Raw genomic sequence first — 16,060 nt, 5'->3', positions numbered from 1 at the left:
GATTAATTACTTGTGGAGTTTGTAATAACTGCTTCAGCAATCTAAGGAACAACAACCAGTACACTTAACTCATAAAATGCAGGTTCTCATTGCTTCTGTTATTGTTGGTATTCATTTTATGTGCATAATGTGGTGTCACTGCCAGACACCACACTTGCTAGGTGGTACCTTTAAATCGGCCGCGGTCCATTAGTACATGTCGGACCCGCGTGTCGCCACTGTCAGTGATCGCAGACCGAGCGCCACTACACGGCAGGTCTCTAGAGACTTACTAGCACTCGCCCCAGTTGTACGGAAGACTTAGCTAGCGATGCACACCGACGAAGCCTCGCTCATTTGCAGAGCAGATAGTTAGAATAGCCTTCAGCTAAGTCAATGGCTACGACCTAGCAAGGCGCCATTAGCCTTACATTGCATGTATCTACAGAGTCTCACTTGTATCGTCAAGAGCGATGTACAGCAATGATGGATTAAAGTTAAGTATTCCAGCAGCTACGTACTTTTCTTTATAGCATTCATTACGTATCCTGTTTCAGACCTCATGCCATCCAGCGTGAGCTTATAGCGTGCATTTCAGTCTCCTCAAACCACACTGTGTCGGCACTTCTGTCGACACATCACATAAGGTCATGATCCAAGGCGTAATTCTCTGTCTGATGTTTCACCGCCCAAAGACAGAGATGTCAGCATAGGATTTAACAACTCACAAAGTAGTTACAGTCTCAAACAAACTCAGCAAGCCATGCCACGGTTGGATCACGATGTCACCCGACTGCTGCATAAGATCGCAGAGTTGCGCCTGACATACGTTATGGAGCCTGTAATGGGGAAGAGTTGGTGCTGATTGTTTTATTTAGCACTAAAGCCACAACTTGTCTAATCTCAGTACTTTTTCTTTTCTGTTGAAGTTGTTTTTGTGCTTTTGAATTTTTATGACCTTTCTGTACATCCTAGCAGAGTAATGATTAGAACTTGCTCTCGATGATGACATCATGAAGTGAAGATCTGCTAGCTAAGTTTTTTTTATGACTACAACTACTTTCTGAGTCATTTAAGCCTCTAATGATGTCTCCAGCATTGGTAGATGAAACATTAGGCAGAGAATAATGCACTGACTATGGCCTTACGCACGTAAAACAAATATCAGCAATAAAGCAAGAACACTTCGCTACAAAACCTAAAATGGCAGAAAAAATAAATTTTAAAAACAATGGTGATAAACATTATTATTGTACGAGAGTTGGACCTAGCTGCTTATAGCAATTTCTGTACTCCCAACACAATTTTTCGGTATCACATTGAAAAAAAGAAACAATCCACAAAAATAATTTATACATCTCTTATTGTAAAACTATTTCAACACTTACCTACTTTTTCCTTTTGTTTTTCAATTTCACTTCAACTACTGAGGAAAGAGCCATTCACTAAGTACACTGATCCAATATTTACTTCTGCATCTACAGGTGACCATTCTTTATTTGTCATTTGCTGTGTAAGGTTTGGTTTTAACTATAACCTGTAAACATTTAGGTGAAACGCAAAACAATGATACATGCATAAGCTTCAGATACGTAACACTATCTACAAGGAAAATCAAATTACAATTAAGTTTGGATATATTTATTTTTATGTTTATCAAGGAGCAGCAAGGTGGGATTATATGTGTCACAAAATTTCTGGATCTCTGAATAAGAGGTTTCATCATATCATAGAAGAGAAGAAAGCTTGCTAAAAAAGCCACATCATGGTTTTCACCAATGGCCCAAACCTGGGTAGCTCTTTATTAACCTGTATTCACTTTCCTAATTACCTTTTCTTTCCTCCAATAATTTCTTAAATCCTAATTGTTAAATAAAAAGCTATGCTTGTACTCATTCATAATCTTCTGCACATCTAGAGTAATTTAAGGATACAACAACCTTTATGGTTAGACAAGAGTTTGAACCCTGCTATTCCTCTCACATAAGGGTCCAGTACCTTAACCACTGCACCACCTGACGCATTATTTCTTTGTAGAGTAGGAGGTGATTAACAGGAAAAACACATATCAATGTTAGAGACTAACACAGTTTTAAAAATCTTGGCTTGTTCTGCAGACAGATTAGAGACTGGGAAACATAGAAGACTGGGAAGAGCAACCTCAAACTTGGTCAACAGCCTGCTCATCATTTGCTAAGAAGGCTGATTACTCAGACAGCAGAGGCGTTAGAATGAAAGTGGTTAGAAAAAAGGGCATTAAGTCAGGAAATAGCGAACTGTCAAAGGTTGACGACAATGTGTACGTAGTGGTAGGGGGGTCACCACCTAACAAATTACAATGGCTAAAATGTCACTGCCCAATATGCAATCTAGCTAAAATAATATCGTGGCGAGAGGGGGTTGGCCACGTTGCTGAGAGAGGTTCAATTCCCCAGAGCTTGTTCCCATGAAGAGAAGGCCAGTGGTGGTGATAAAATGACACCGCCTGCTGACAGACGGCAACATGAAGATCACTGGAAGGAAGGGAAGAGTTAGTGGGCCGAAGCAGGAGGACTGCAGCCTTGGCAGCATCGTCAGCAGCCTCGTTTCCCGTCAGACTAATGTGACCAGGAACCCACATAAACATCAAGTACTAGCAAGTGGAAGCTTTTTGGACCCACTGCACTAAGGGGTGGACTGTGTACAGCACACAAAAGTTCGGAGGGGCACCCAGAGAATCGGAGCATATGACACAATTAAAAAACCTGTGTTGCCAGATGTAATGCATGGGCTGATAGAGAACAAAAAGCTCTGCTGCAAATACTGAGCAGTGTTCTGGTAGCCGATACTGAATATGGTCAGTGCTAATGATCAAGGCACACCCAACACCACAGTCAGTCTTAGACCTGTGTACACGAAGGTACTATTGCCAAGTTGTGTGCGAAGGTCGAGAAACTTACACTGATAGATCGAATCTGGGATAGTTTCCTTAAGAAGCGAATGAAGTCCACAACAAATGCAGGCCTCCACAGGAAGCCAAGGTGGTGAAGGCTTCATACACATCGGGAATGTAGCAGGTAGCATGAAGTTAAGCTGCCGGAGCAATAGCCGAAAGCAAACTCCAAGAGGTAACAGAGAATAAGGACGCACCTCATACTGGCGGTCAAGGGAGTCGTCAAAGGAGACGGCATAGGATGGGTGGCTGGGCATGGCAGACAAATGGCACATGTATCTGCTGAGGAGAACATCATGATGGTATGACAGCAGTAATTCGGGAGCTTCTGTAGAGAGACTCTTAACAAGGCTAGTGTAAAAGGCACCAGTGGCCAAATGCATTCCGCGATGGTGGATTGTATTAAGATGGTGTAAGATGGACAGATGTGCAGCTGCATAAACGAAACACACATAATCTAGTTTCGAATGTACAAGGGATTGGTAAAAATGGACAAGAGTGGTCTGATCCGCATCCCAGAAAGTGCCGCTTAGGACATGTAGTACACTGAGGGACCAATATATAGTGGATGGCCAGGTAAGTCATGTGGGAGGACCAAAATGTTTTCTATCAAGCATGAGCTCCAGGAATTTTGTAGTTTCAGCAAATGGAAGAGGTCCAAGATTTAAAGACAGTGGAAGAAAGCCATTGTGCCACCAGAAATTCAGGCAAATGGTTTTGTCAGTGGAAAAGCAAAAGCCACTGTTGATGCTTCATGAGTAAAGATGATTGAGCCATCACTGCAGACACCACTCAAGGAGTCAAGTCCATCGAGATGGTTGGATAGTTTAAAAGAGGGGGGAGGGGGAGGGGGAGGGACCAAACAGCTAGGTCATCAGACCCTCGTTCCAATTAAAATATTTCCACAAGGGTGGGAGTAAAATAACAGAGACACACAAAACACAGCTGGAAGAAAGGAGAAAACCACAAGAATGACAGAAGGGCAAGAAATACTAAAATGGACAAAATCGGACAAGAAAATCACAGTGAGACGCAAGAAACATGTAGAAGAGATCAAAACAAGAGAGCAGATTACCATGGCTGGCTGACCAAGAGAATAAAAAGGAGAAGCCAGCCACTCTGCAACACATTAAAACCTCAACCTTAAAAGTGGTAGGGTGGAAGACACATAGGGTCAAAGGACATGCGCTAAAACTTAGATCAAATGATAAAACCCTCCCTCACGAATAAAATGTAAAACTAAAGCTGCTGTTGAGGCATTGTCACCCAACACCGAAGGTAGGGTGCTGGGAAGCTGAAAACTCTGCCGCAGAGCGTCTAAAGTAGGCAGTCCAGCAAGAGGTGGACGAACGTAATTTGTGAGCCACAGTGACACTGAGGTGGGTCCTTGTGACTGAGGAGGTAACCATGCGTTAGCCATGTATGGCCAATGTGGAGCCGGCAGAGGACAACTGAATCCCTGTGAGAGGACCGCACGGAAGACATTCACACATTCATAGCCTCCTTAATGACGCGCAGTTTGTTGTGTGTGTGTGCGCTGTTATGCCATTCTGTCTCCCAAAGCCAAAAAACCCTGCAGTGTAAGACAGAACGCAGGTCAGTTTCAGAGATGCCCATCTCCAGAAGCAGTTTCCGCATAGCTTGTTTGGCCAGCCTGTCAGCAAGTTCATTGCCTGGGATTCCGACGTGGCCTGGGGTCCACACAAACACCACTGAATGACGGGATCGTACCAGAGCATAGATGGACTCCTGAATGGATGCTACCAAAAGATGGTAAGAGTAGTACTGGTCAGTAGCTTGTAGGCTGCTCAAGGAGTCAGTACACAGGAGAAATGACTCATCAGGACACGAGTGATGTCCTCAAGAGCATGAGGTATGGCCGCTAGATCTGCAGTGAAAACACTGCAGCCATCTGGCAAGGAGTGATGTTCAATATGTCCTCCATGAACATACGCAAAGCCTACATGACAATCAGCCATCGAGCTGTTGGTGTAAACCACTTCATGGCCCCAGTACCTGTCGAGAATTGAGAGGAAGTGATAGCGGAGAGTCACAGGGTTAAAGGAGATGTTAGGGCCATGCGAAAGGTCCAGAAGAAACTGCGGCCTAGGTGTACACCATGCAGGTGTACGTGAATGGACCTCGAGGAGAGGAAGGACTCCTGTTCAGACAGGAAGGACCAGACGTGAACCGCAATAAGCCCTGACCTGGGCCACCGATGCGGGAGATGAACTGCCGTGGTTGGGAAAAGGGGATGGTAATTCAGATGTGCAGGAGAACTATGAACACGTGCAACATAACTGGTGAGCAGTTGTGCATGTGCATGCCTAACCTTCAATGGAGGGACTCGAGCCTCCACCAGGACACTGGTCACCGGACTCGTTCTAAAAGCTTCCGACGCTAGGCAAACGCCACAGTGGTGCACTGGGTCGAGTAACGCAGCACTGAGGGCGCCGCCGAACCTTAAACCAGACTCCCACAGTCAAGGTGAGATTGAACAAGGGCTCTGCAGAGCTGCAGCAGCGTAGAGCGATCTGCACCCCAGTTGGTGTTGCTCAGGCAGCAGAGGGCATTGAGGTTCTGCCAGCACTTCTGCTTAAGTTGATGAAGGTGAGGTAGCCAAGTCAATTGGGTGTCAAAAACCAGTCCTCCACTACAGTGAGTGGGTATCATTAAGGTAAAGTTCTGGTTCCAGATGAATGGTACGACGCTGACAGAAATGCATGACACATGACTTTGAGGCTGAAAACTGGAAGCCGTGGACTAGAACCCATGACTGCGCCTTGTGAATGGCTCCCTCTAGGCGCCACTCAGCAACACTAGTACTGGAGGAGCAGTACGAAATGCAGAAATCATCCGCATACAGGGAAGGTGAGACCGTCGGCCCTACAGCTGCTGTTAGACTGTTAATAGCCACTAAAAATAGACACACACTATACGGAGCCTTGCGGAACGCCACTCTCCTCAATAAGGGAGGGGGGGGGGGGGGAGGGGGGGCAAGGGTGAGCTGTGGGAGGCACCGACTTGGAGAGTACGGAGCGACAGGAAGTCTTAGGTAAAAATTGGGTGCGGACCCTGGAGACCCCACTCATACTATGTGGCAAGGATATGATGTCACCAGGTTGTGTCATATGCTTTACAGAAGTCGAAAAAGAAGGCAACCAGATGTTGGCGTCTGGAAAAGGCTGTTTGGATGGCAGACTCGAGGGACACAAGATTATCAGTGGTAGAGCGACCGCCGCGGAAGCCACCCTTACACGGAGGCAGCAGGCCACATGACTCCAGGACCCAACCCAACTGCTGAAACACCATATGTTCCAGCAGCTTATGTCACTTTTAGTCAGACGTCTACGAGAGATGTTTAATCATCTGACTGTGGATCCGAGCCTGCCCAGGAGCTGTGTTGGGCCACTGTGCAAGGGCGCTAAGGAGCTCCTACTCTGTGACTGGGGCGTTACAAGGTTCACTGTGGTGTGTAGTGAATGAGAGGACTTTCCTTTCCATCTGCTGTTTGAGGGTGCAAAAGGCTGGGGGGTAGTTCTCCGACACAGAGGTACAAGCATAGTGCTCAGCAAAGTGCTAGGCAATCGCGTTTGCATCAGTAGATAACACACCATTGATGTTAACACCACAGACACCTGTTGGGGTCTGGTACTCAAAAAGACGTCTGATCTTTGTCCAGACTTGGGAAGGGGACTTATGGCACCCAATGGTCGACACATACCTCTCCCAACACTCCTGTTTCCATTGTTTAATAAGCTGACAAATGCAGGCACAGAGCCACTTACAGGCTATGAGGTGCTCCAGGGAAGGGTCCTGCTTATGTCACTGTAGAGCCCGCCGACGCTCTTCAATTGCCTCAGCGACTTCCAGCAACCGTCAAGAGACTGTCTTTCACAGGGGGCACCCCAAAGAACGAGGGATCGCGTTTTCTGCCACAGAAATGATTGTTGTAATGACCTGCCCAACAACAACATTGATGGCACCATGTGGGGGAGAGTCAGCGGTGACAGCAGAAGTGAAAGCTCCCCAGTCTGCCTTGTTTAAAGCCCATCTGGGTAGGGGTCTGTGGGAATGATGCCAGGGAAGTGACAGGAAGATGGGGAAGTGGTCCATACCACACAGGTCATCACATGCTCTCCAGTGGATAGATGAAAGATGGCCAGGACTTCAAACCAAGATATCAATGGCAGAATGTGTGCCATGTGCCACACTTTTATGTTGGGGGCACCTGTATCTAAGAGGCAGAGATCGAGTTGTGACAGTAAATTTTCGACCTCACTACCTCGACCAGTAGGCTTGGCGCCAACCCACAAGGGGTTATGTGCGTTAAAATCTCTCAAAAGCAGGAAAGTTTTAGGGAGTTGATCAATCAGTGCAGCCAATACGTTCAGGGGTACTGAACCATCTGGAGGAAGATATACGTTGCAGACAGTTATTTCCTCAGTCATCCTTATCCTGACAGCCACAGTTTCAAGAGGGGTTTGAAGGAGCACTGGATCATTACAAACTGAGTTCAGGACATAGAAGCAAACTCCACCTGACACTCCATTACAGTCGCTACGGTTCCTGTAATATCCCTTACAGCCGCAGAGGGCAGGGGTCCACACTGCCAGGTACCAAGTTTCCTGGAGGGCGATGCGGAAAGCAGGTGTAAAGCTTAACAACTGCCGTAGCTCAGCCAGGTGGTGGAAAAAACCACCGCAATTCCACTAGAGGATTACGTGATAGTGAGACTGGGAATGCATGAAACACTTAATGAGGCAGTCAATGCCTCAGGGTCACCTGCTTCCAGCAGATGAGTACCTGTGCAATCAACATCCACTGTGTCTGAGGGTCCAGCGAGATCTAGGTGCCACAATCTCCACCTCATCCTCATACACAGAGTTTGTGGATAGTGGTGGCATGTGTGCCACCACAGTGCCTTGGTTCTTAGGGGTCTTTTTCTTTTTAGGTTTCTCTCACTGCTTTGTCCAGCTGGGAGGGCTTCACTGATTCAGTCTCCGGGACTGAGGAGGACCGTGGAGCCCTACGACCAGTTACCTGGGGTTGCTTCAGCTCCTGGCAGGTGTCAGCTTTGCCACTGGTAGGAACCTGGGAAGGGAGTGACCCAAGGGATCTCTTCCTGGCGAGAGGAGCAAAGAAAACTTACGCTTCTCTGACTGAGAAGTGGGGACTGACGTTCCTGATGGTTTGGGGGGAGGGGGGATTGCTCCTGAAGTAGGTTGTGCAGGAGCATTAGGGAGGGAAGTGCCCCCCCCCCCCTCCTATCAAGGGGGCAGGTGGACTCTTATGGCTCAGAGCCAACTGTACCCAGCTGAATGGAATATGGTAGAACCGTTGTCACAGCGGTGGCATAGGTTGATGTCATATGCACAGGATGTAGCCTCTCATATTTTCTCTTAACCTCAGTGTAGGTCAATCAGTCAAGGGTCTTGTATTCCATTATTTTTCTTTCTTTCTGAAGAATCCTGCTGTCTGGCGAGCAAGGTGAATGGTGCTCTATGCAGTTGACACAGATGGGAGGCAGGGCACAGGGAGTATTGGGATGTGAAGGACGTCCACAATCCCGACAGGTGATGCTGGAAGTACAGAAGGAAGACATAGGGCCGAACTTCCAGCACCACATAGGGGGAAGGATATATGGCTTTACAACACAGCAGTAGACCATCACCTTGACCTTCTCAGGTAATGTGTCACCCTTGAAGGCCAAGATGAAGGTAATGGTGGCAACCTGATTATCCTTCGGACCCCATTGGACGTGCCAGACGAAACAGACAACTGCTCTAAAGAAGATCCCTGTGAAATAAGACACCCTGGACCATATTTAAGCTCTTATGGGGCACGATGTAAACAGATATATCCTCCAGCTTGTCACAGGCGAGTAGTGCCCGTGACTGGGCAGAGGATGCTGTTTTGATCAAGACCAACCCTGACCACATTTTGGAAAAGCCCTCCACCTCCCCAAACTTTTCCTCTAAATGCTCCACAAAAACTGAGGTTTCATTGACAAGAAAGATTTCCCCATCAACTCTCGAACATACAAGGTACCGGGATGAATAAGCTTCGCTGCCATTCTTAGCCCGGCGTTCTTTCCATAGTTTGGCCAGGGGTTAATGGCGACAGCAAAGAGGACGATGCTCAGGAGAGAGCCCTGAGGCACCGCGGTTTCCTGGATAAAGGTGTCCAACAAAGCCAAACACATACATACCTTGAAAATACTGTCTTTTAGAAAGTCCTGGAGGAAACGGGACAAGTGGCCTTGGAAGCCCCACTCGTATACAGTACAAAGGACACCAGTCCATCTGTACTATAGGCTTTCTCCAAATAAAAAAACATGGCCACTGTCTGATATTTCTGCAGAAAACTGTTCATACATAGGTTTACAAAGTGACGAGATGGCCAACTGCAGAACGGCACGCTATAAATTCACATTGTGCAGTGGATAGTAGATTGTGAGATTCGAGTCACCATAACAACCAGTTGTGGATCATATATTCCATCATTTTGCACATTCAGCTGGTGAGAGTAATGAGGCAGTAGCTAGAAGCAAGTTGTTTGTCCTTACTGGGCTTAGACATGGGTATGACTGGCTTCATGCCAGCGTCTGGGAAATGTGCTATCAGCCCAAATGCGATTCAACATATGACGGAGGAAGTGCTTGCCAGTAGGAGAAAGATGCTGCAACATCTGAATGTGAACATTATCTGGCCCTGGGATAGAAGAGTGAGGTGAGGTAAAAGCACAATCTATCTCCCTCATAGTAAAGGTGGCACAGTAGCATTCATGTTTCTGAGGAGAAAAGGGTATCGCCCCAGCTGCCTTCACTCAGTTCCAAAGGAGGAAGGCATGGTGATAGAGGATGGAGCTCGAAATCTCAACAAAATAGCAGCCTGAGCTGTTGGAGATAGCAACAGGGTCCACAATGGCATCAACTGCTAGTAAATGAAATACTGCTGGCTGTTTTGCTATCCTGAAGAATGCGACAACACTGTGCACACAACTGTTAATAATGAATACAGTTCACCATCGTAGGATGACTGTTAAAAATGCACGGTGCACGTCTCCGTGCATGAATCACATCACGGCACACTTCAGTATACCAATGGGACCAATGGACTCTGTAATCTGGTCCCTTCAACCCCCATAAACCAACCAACCTGTCCACCAAGGGACCTGGACATGGCGTAGTACAGATGAAATGCATGGTATGGAATGTTCTATGGCGGCAAGAATAATGTTTGTAAGGTATTCTACCCAGTCACCACAACAGGGCACCAGGAACGAATAAAGTATCCAGTTGGCCTTAGAAAGCAGCTAACTGGGTTTACACATACATGGGGTAGGAGCCAGCAAACGGATAGCACACTGGAAATTATCACTAGAGTACGTGTCAGAGAGAACGGACCACTTTCGACGACCACAAGCTGGGCAGTGTAGAATGAGAGGTCCAAATGGGAACAGGTGTGCACTGAGTCTGAAAGGAATGTAGGTGTGGCAGTGTTAAGACAAATGAGGTTGAGTCGATTGAGACGGTCAGCCATTAGGGTACCTCTCGGACAGGTTCTGGAAGAGCCCCACAGGAAATGGTGTTCATTAAAGTCACCGAGCAGCAAAAAGAGATGAAGGAGTTGACCAATAAGCTGGAGGAAGTCTGCCCTGGTGACACCAAATGAAGGAGGGAATAGGTGAGGCGAGGAAGGATAACGCAGACTGCAACAGCTTGTAGCCATGTGCTCAATGAGATGGTTTGGCTACGAGAGTCATCCAGTGCTGCGATTCCAAAGGCAGCAGTAAGTCGTCCTTGTTGTATCTAATGCCATGAATGTTCTATTGGCATTCTCTCTGGGTCAGCCTGCACATTCCAGGGCAAAAAAAAAAACTGTAGGTGGAGCACACTAACAATGAAAGTTGGCCGAGTGAAGGTATCACGTGGCAACGCTTTTGAAGAGGATATCCAATTCAGGGAAGGAGAAGACCGTTTCTCTTTGTTTGATTTGTTAGAGCCTTTGCAGTTGGCAGATGAAAACTCAGATGTTTATTAGCTGTCTTTGTGGGAGTGTTCCTTTTGTCCTTTCCAGCTTGGTGGTTTTGAAGCACAGGATTTCACTGCCAAGGCCGAAGATTTGGTGGCTTATTGCGCAGCTGGAGGAGGAGGAGGAGGAGGAGGAGGAGGAGGAGGAGATGAGGTCGCAAGTCTGCATGGCAATGTCCTTTGTGGAGCAAGATATAGCAAGAACAGTAGTGTAAGTGCTGGATGGTAAAACACAGGGCTTTCAACTAGCCAACAATTTGCATGCAAACAAGGTAAGGTACTTTTTCCTTCACCTGGATTTTCTGGACAGCCCGCTGATCCAGATACGTGGGAAATTCTCGGGATGAGGCTGCATGGTCGCCACTGCAATTAATACAGTGGGGAGGAGGAGGTGGGCAATCACTCTTGTGGGCATCCCTACCACAAGTAACACATTTGGCTGTTTTTTTTTTTTTTAATGTGATGTGCAAGTGTGGTTGTAACATTGACACTGGTAGCAACACATCAGGTTTAGAATGTACAGTCAGTCCGTGATAACTTCACAGCCTGATTTTATCTTTGATGGAAGCACTATTCTATTGGATGTAAGAAAATAAGTGCTTATAGACACGAGGGTTGCCTCAACCTCTTTCATCATCTGACTGACTGCAGTGATGCCCTGATCGCAGAGGTAAGTTTGGATTTCTCCCTTAGTCAGACCATTGAGCAGCCGAGTGTTATTAACATCACGTGAAGAGTTCAGTGTTCAATGAGCCTTACCACTAACAGGATAAGGCCATGGAGGAGTGAAGCTGTAGTTGTTGGGCTCGAAAAGTACAATTGGTCCCCACAAGCAAAGTTCGATTATGTAAACAAGAGCAGGATTTCACAGGGCCTACAATTGCACGAAGACCTTTCTGAATAATAAACGGATTAACTGTAGCAAAGGACTGACATCCTTCAGCATGTGATACCATGAGGAACTGAGGTGCAACTGGGAGATTCTTTGAATATTTAGCCTCAGTCCGTTTACATTTTGTAGACATAGACTGAGATGGTAACTGGCTCCTTGCGAGAAAATCCCAATGATTGCCAGCATCACCAATGATACACCTTCCACAGTATCACCTTAAGTGATACTGTTCAAACCTCAGGTCACACCTCTCAAATTTCTGATGGAGGGACCAACTAGCAATTTCGGAGTTTAACAGCTCCAGCAATCACCTCTCCCTGAGACTGGCCTATACCAGGGGGTATGCGCGAACCCTACTGTCAACCCAGGACAGGGAATTGTGCTGGCTTATACCAGGGGGTATGCGCGAACCCTACTGTCAACCCAGGACAGGGAATTGTGTGTTACCCAGTCACCTGTTATGCGTCAAACTAGTGTGCCAGCCTTCAGAAGCACAAAGAGAGGAAGGAGAAAAACTTCCTACACTGAAGTGGAGTAAGGGTAGGAAACAGAAAAAAAAGGAAACAGATGAAGGGCTGTTCTGATTCAGAGTATTAAAATCTCAGAAAACATTCCCAAAAATATCTCAGACATGCTCCCCAAGGGAGAGGAAAAAGAATAGCAGAAGGGTAGACATGCAGCACAGAAAGGGAAGAGGTGCTGCAAAGGCTGGGGCCCCATAGTAGCTGAGCACGAACTTGCCAAAGAACGGTGAGCCCCCTGGGGATCCAGAAGTATAAGTGCCCTTAGTCCCAGAGCTAATAGCAAGTTCACAACAGTTCCTGTTAACACAACTGAGCTCACAAGCCCTCTTATCTGTGCTGTGGTAGCAGTACGATCTGCCACTGCTGCCTTTACAATACATTGATCCTTGCAGGCACTCAGCTGCACAGATGTCCAGAACCACGTCCACGGCTGTGAAAATGTTCACATGACCACTGATACAGCATAATTGCACAACCAGCACAGAAAGGACCATCCTGCCACTCAGAAGGCCACAATCTGACCCCACTCAAATTGCATCAGTTGGCTGTAGGAAGCACACGTGCATCTCTATGGCATGGTGGCCTGCATGCTTCAAATGTTTCCACCACGATGAGTCTTCTGGCTGTGAACATTCCCTATTAAGGAGTAGACAGAGATGGTGCTCTGGCAGTTCTGCCACTACGCTATCTGTTGGTGGACAAAGTTGAAGCCATTATCAGTACATATACTGTCTCCCAGGTGGCAAATGCCACCACCTGCTCAAAATCAATATCATCTTTCCAGCTGTACTAACTTTTTTGCTGGCAGTGTAGTAAATTGCAGGAGCATTTCTGATCAAGTCCCAGAATTAGTATATCTTATGAGAAGTAACAATGTCCACAAGGTGTTAGGAACAAAACTCTGGTTAAAATGGAAGTGAACAGCAGCAATATCCTACATCCAGATTACAATATATATCAGGTGGAGAGGTTCTATGCCAATGGTGATAGGGCATTTACTACCGTAAGGACCTTGATAATATTGAGTGAGGTTATTATGGATTCTGAATGGGTGAACTTAAGGATCAAAGGGAAAGAGCAGTGGGAGAGTCAAACATAGTAATCTGAAGTGTTCATCAACCACCAGCATCAGAAGCTGTAGATGCTGGTGCTTTGGAGACAACTTGGAGAATATTGTGAGTAGGCTTCCTGATCATGTTATTGTATTAGGGGAAGAATTTTGTACGTCAGCTATATGATGGGAGATTTGTGCAACTGACACATATATCAGAGACAAGGATTTTTAAAAAAAGTACATACAAATTGCAGTTTACATATGTAGTCAACATCAAATATTCAGTTCCGAGGATGAAGGTATGGAGCACAAAGAGATAAAACTCAAAAGCATTGTACAAAATGACTTCGGCAAGTCAGTGCTCAACAAGGTGGTGAAGTTAGAAGTTGCTACGAAAACAAAGACAGTTTCTTTTCCGATTTAAGTGACATCAAGGCCTAGTTGTCTGCAAAAATGTAAATGAAGCCAAAATGAACATAACGAGAAGCATTCAATTAATTTGAAAGTAATATCTTGCTAACCATCTGACCAGAAATCCTAAGAAATTGTGGTCTCTCATAAAATCAGTAGGCGCATCAAAATAATCTATTCATTTGCTTATCAACCACATTCATACTAAAACTGAAAATGACAGGGAGAAGGCTGAAATACTGAGTTCGGTCTTTCAGAGAAGACTAATGTAAAATAGTTCCTCCTTACAATAAGTGCATCAATACCAAAATTGCAGATACTGAGCTAAGTGATCATGGGATAGGAACACAACTAAAACTGCATAATAGTGGAAAGGCATCTAGACCATATGAGATACCTGTGAAATTCCATGGAGACTATGTGAAAGAGGTTGCTCCACTGCTAGTTACTCAATATGTTGTTCTTAAAGTAACAAAATTGACAGGTGTGATCATAATTTCAGGAGTACCTCCAAGGAATTGTGACAGTACATGACTTATTTTAATGATCTAGTGCATGACATTGGAGGGCTCCATGCACCTACTTGTGGATGATGCTGTTGTCTACAGGCAGGTTGCAAAGCCACAACACTGAGGTGAAATGCACAAGGACCTGCAGAGGATCGATGGTCTGTGCAGGGCCTGGTTGATGAAGCTAAACATAAATGTAACAAACTGTGAATGAACAGGTGGAGATATCCATAACTGTTTGATTACTGTACTGTAAACAAATCACTGGAAACAAAATTACCGGAAAATGTTCAGTACTGACCATATGGAACAACCACACGAAATTAGTAGTAATAGACGCAGATGCCAGGCTGTGATTCATTCGGGGGGGAGGGGGGGGGGGCAGGGGGGGAGGGTGGCGGGGGGGGGGGGGGGAGGTTCAGAAACTAATTCATCCATGGAAGATATGACTTACAAACACCAGTAAGACCGATTGTTAAGTATTGTTTATCAGTCTGGACCCTTTACCAGATTGGGTTAAAAGGAGAGAGAGACGATTTGATGACGAGTGGTGCATTTCATCATAGGATTGTTTAGATGGCATGAGAGTGTTGTAGATATTATGAATGAATTCCAGTGGCAAATGCTACAAGAGAGATTATGAGCATCATGGAGACGTTTACTGTTGAAATTACCACAGCATAAACTCCGGGAAGATTTGGCCAACATATTACTTCCTCTAGCATATGTTTTGTGAAAAAAAAAAAATCAAAGAAATTAGAACTCACAAGGGACTGTCAACAATCATTCTTCCCAGGCGCCATTTGTGCATGGAACAGAGAAGGGGGAACACATTCTACGATGGCTTGCAAAGCACAGATGTAGTCGTAAATTTAAAAATATAAAACACAAATAAGGAAGCCAGAACAAGAAACAAACATGGAGTTTTATCAGGAATAGCAAATACAATCACATCAAATCAAATATGAAAGACACCAAGATAAACAATAGAGACACTATTATACCTTGCAACACTGGTGGATAAGCAAGGGAGTTACATGAAAAAAATGAGATCTCCCGTGTTTGACAATCTAAGTACTTCTCTTTTCCAAATGTTACAACGTCACAGTGAATGTTGTAAAACCAATGCTGAAGAGCAATGATATCTCTGGTTTAAGACAGAATGCTAAAGAAAGGTGAGGTGTGCAACAGCTGAATAACAGTCCACAGTGATTTCCTCACAGAAGGCATCACCAACTGTCGGGGTCTTCCACCTGCAAGACGTCACATAGTGAAATCATTCTTTGGGTCCATCCCAGAGTCTCTCCCCCAAACCTATCTCCCCCCCCCCCATTTCCAACACCAACTTTCCACATTTCTCAAAATCCACAAAATTAACCATCCTGGATGCTCCATTGTAGCTGGTTACTGTGCTCCCACAGAAAGAATCTTGATTCTTGTTGACTGACAACTTAAACCCACTCCTGGCTTCCCATACTGAAAACACTCACCACTTCCTTCACTATCTTTCAACCCTCCCCATCCCTGTAACAACCTGGACCGACTCCTATTCATCACAACTGAAGCTACAATGTGGGCACAATGTAGTCAGCCATGACAATGTAGTCATGTGTGTTTATGTGCTGATCAAAGACTCATAGCCTCAACTGTTCAACGAGTTGATGCAGTTGTTTGTGCTAAAGTAGCAATGCCAGAAGTTAGTAAGAATTTGCAGAACAACCTGC

At 45.7% G+C, this 16,060-nt stretch overlaps 1 protein-coding gene across 5 annotated transcripts in view; it reads right to left on the bottom strand.

Moving 5' to 3' along the window:
- Positions 1 to 16,060, bottom strand: part of LOC124777809 — an 83,001-nt gene that overhangs the window by 43,596 nt on the left and 23,345 nt on the right. For 4 of the 5 annotated variants that reach the window (XM_047253325.1, XM_047253329.1, XM_047253326.1 and 1 more), the window contains exon 2: positions 1,368 to 1,516. The gene's annotated coding sequence lies outside the window, so the exon portion shown is untranslated. The remainder of the gene's footprint in view (positions 1 to 1,367; positions 1,517 to 16,060) is intronic. The other variant, XM_047253328.1, reaches the window with a different exon arrangement.

The sequence above is a fragment of the Schistocerca piceifrons genome, chromosome 2, assembly GCF_021461385.2.
Source record: "Schistocerca piceifrons isolate TAMUIC-IGC-003096 chromosome 2, iqSchPice1.1, whole genome shotgun sequence".
NCBI classification, from domain to species: Eukaryota; Metazoa; Arthropoda; class Insecta; order Orthoptera; family Acrididae; genus Schistocerca; species Schistocerca piceifrons.
The sequence above is the reverse complement of the archived record's forward strand: the minus strand, read 5'-3'. Positions and strand labels throughout refer to the sequence as shown.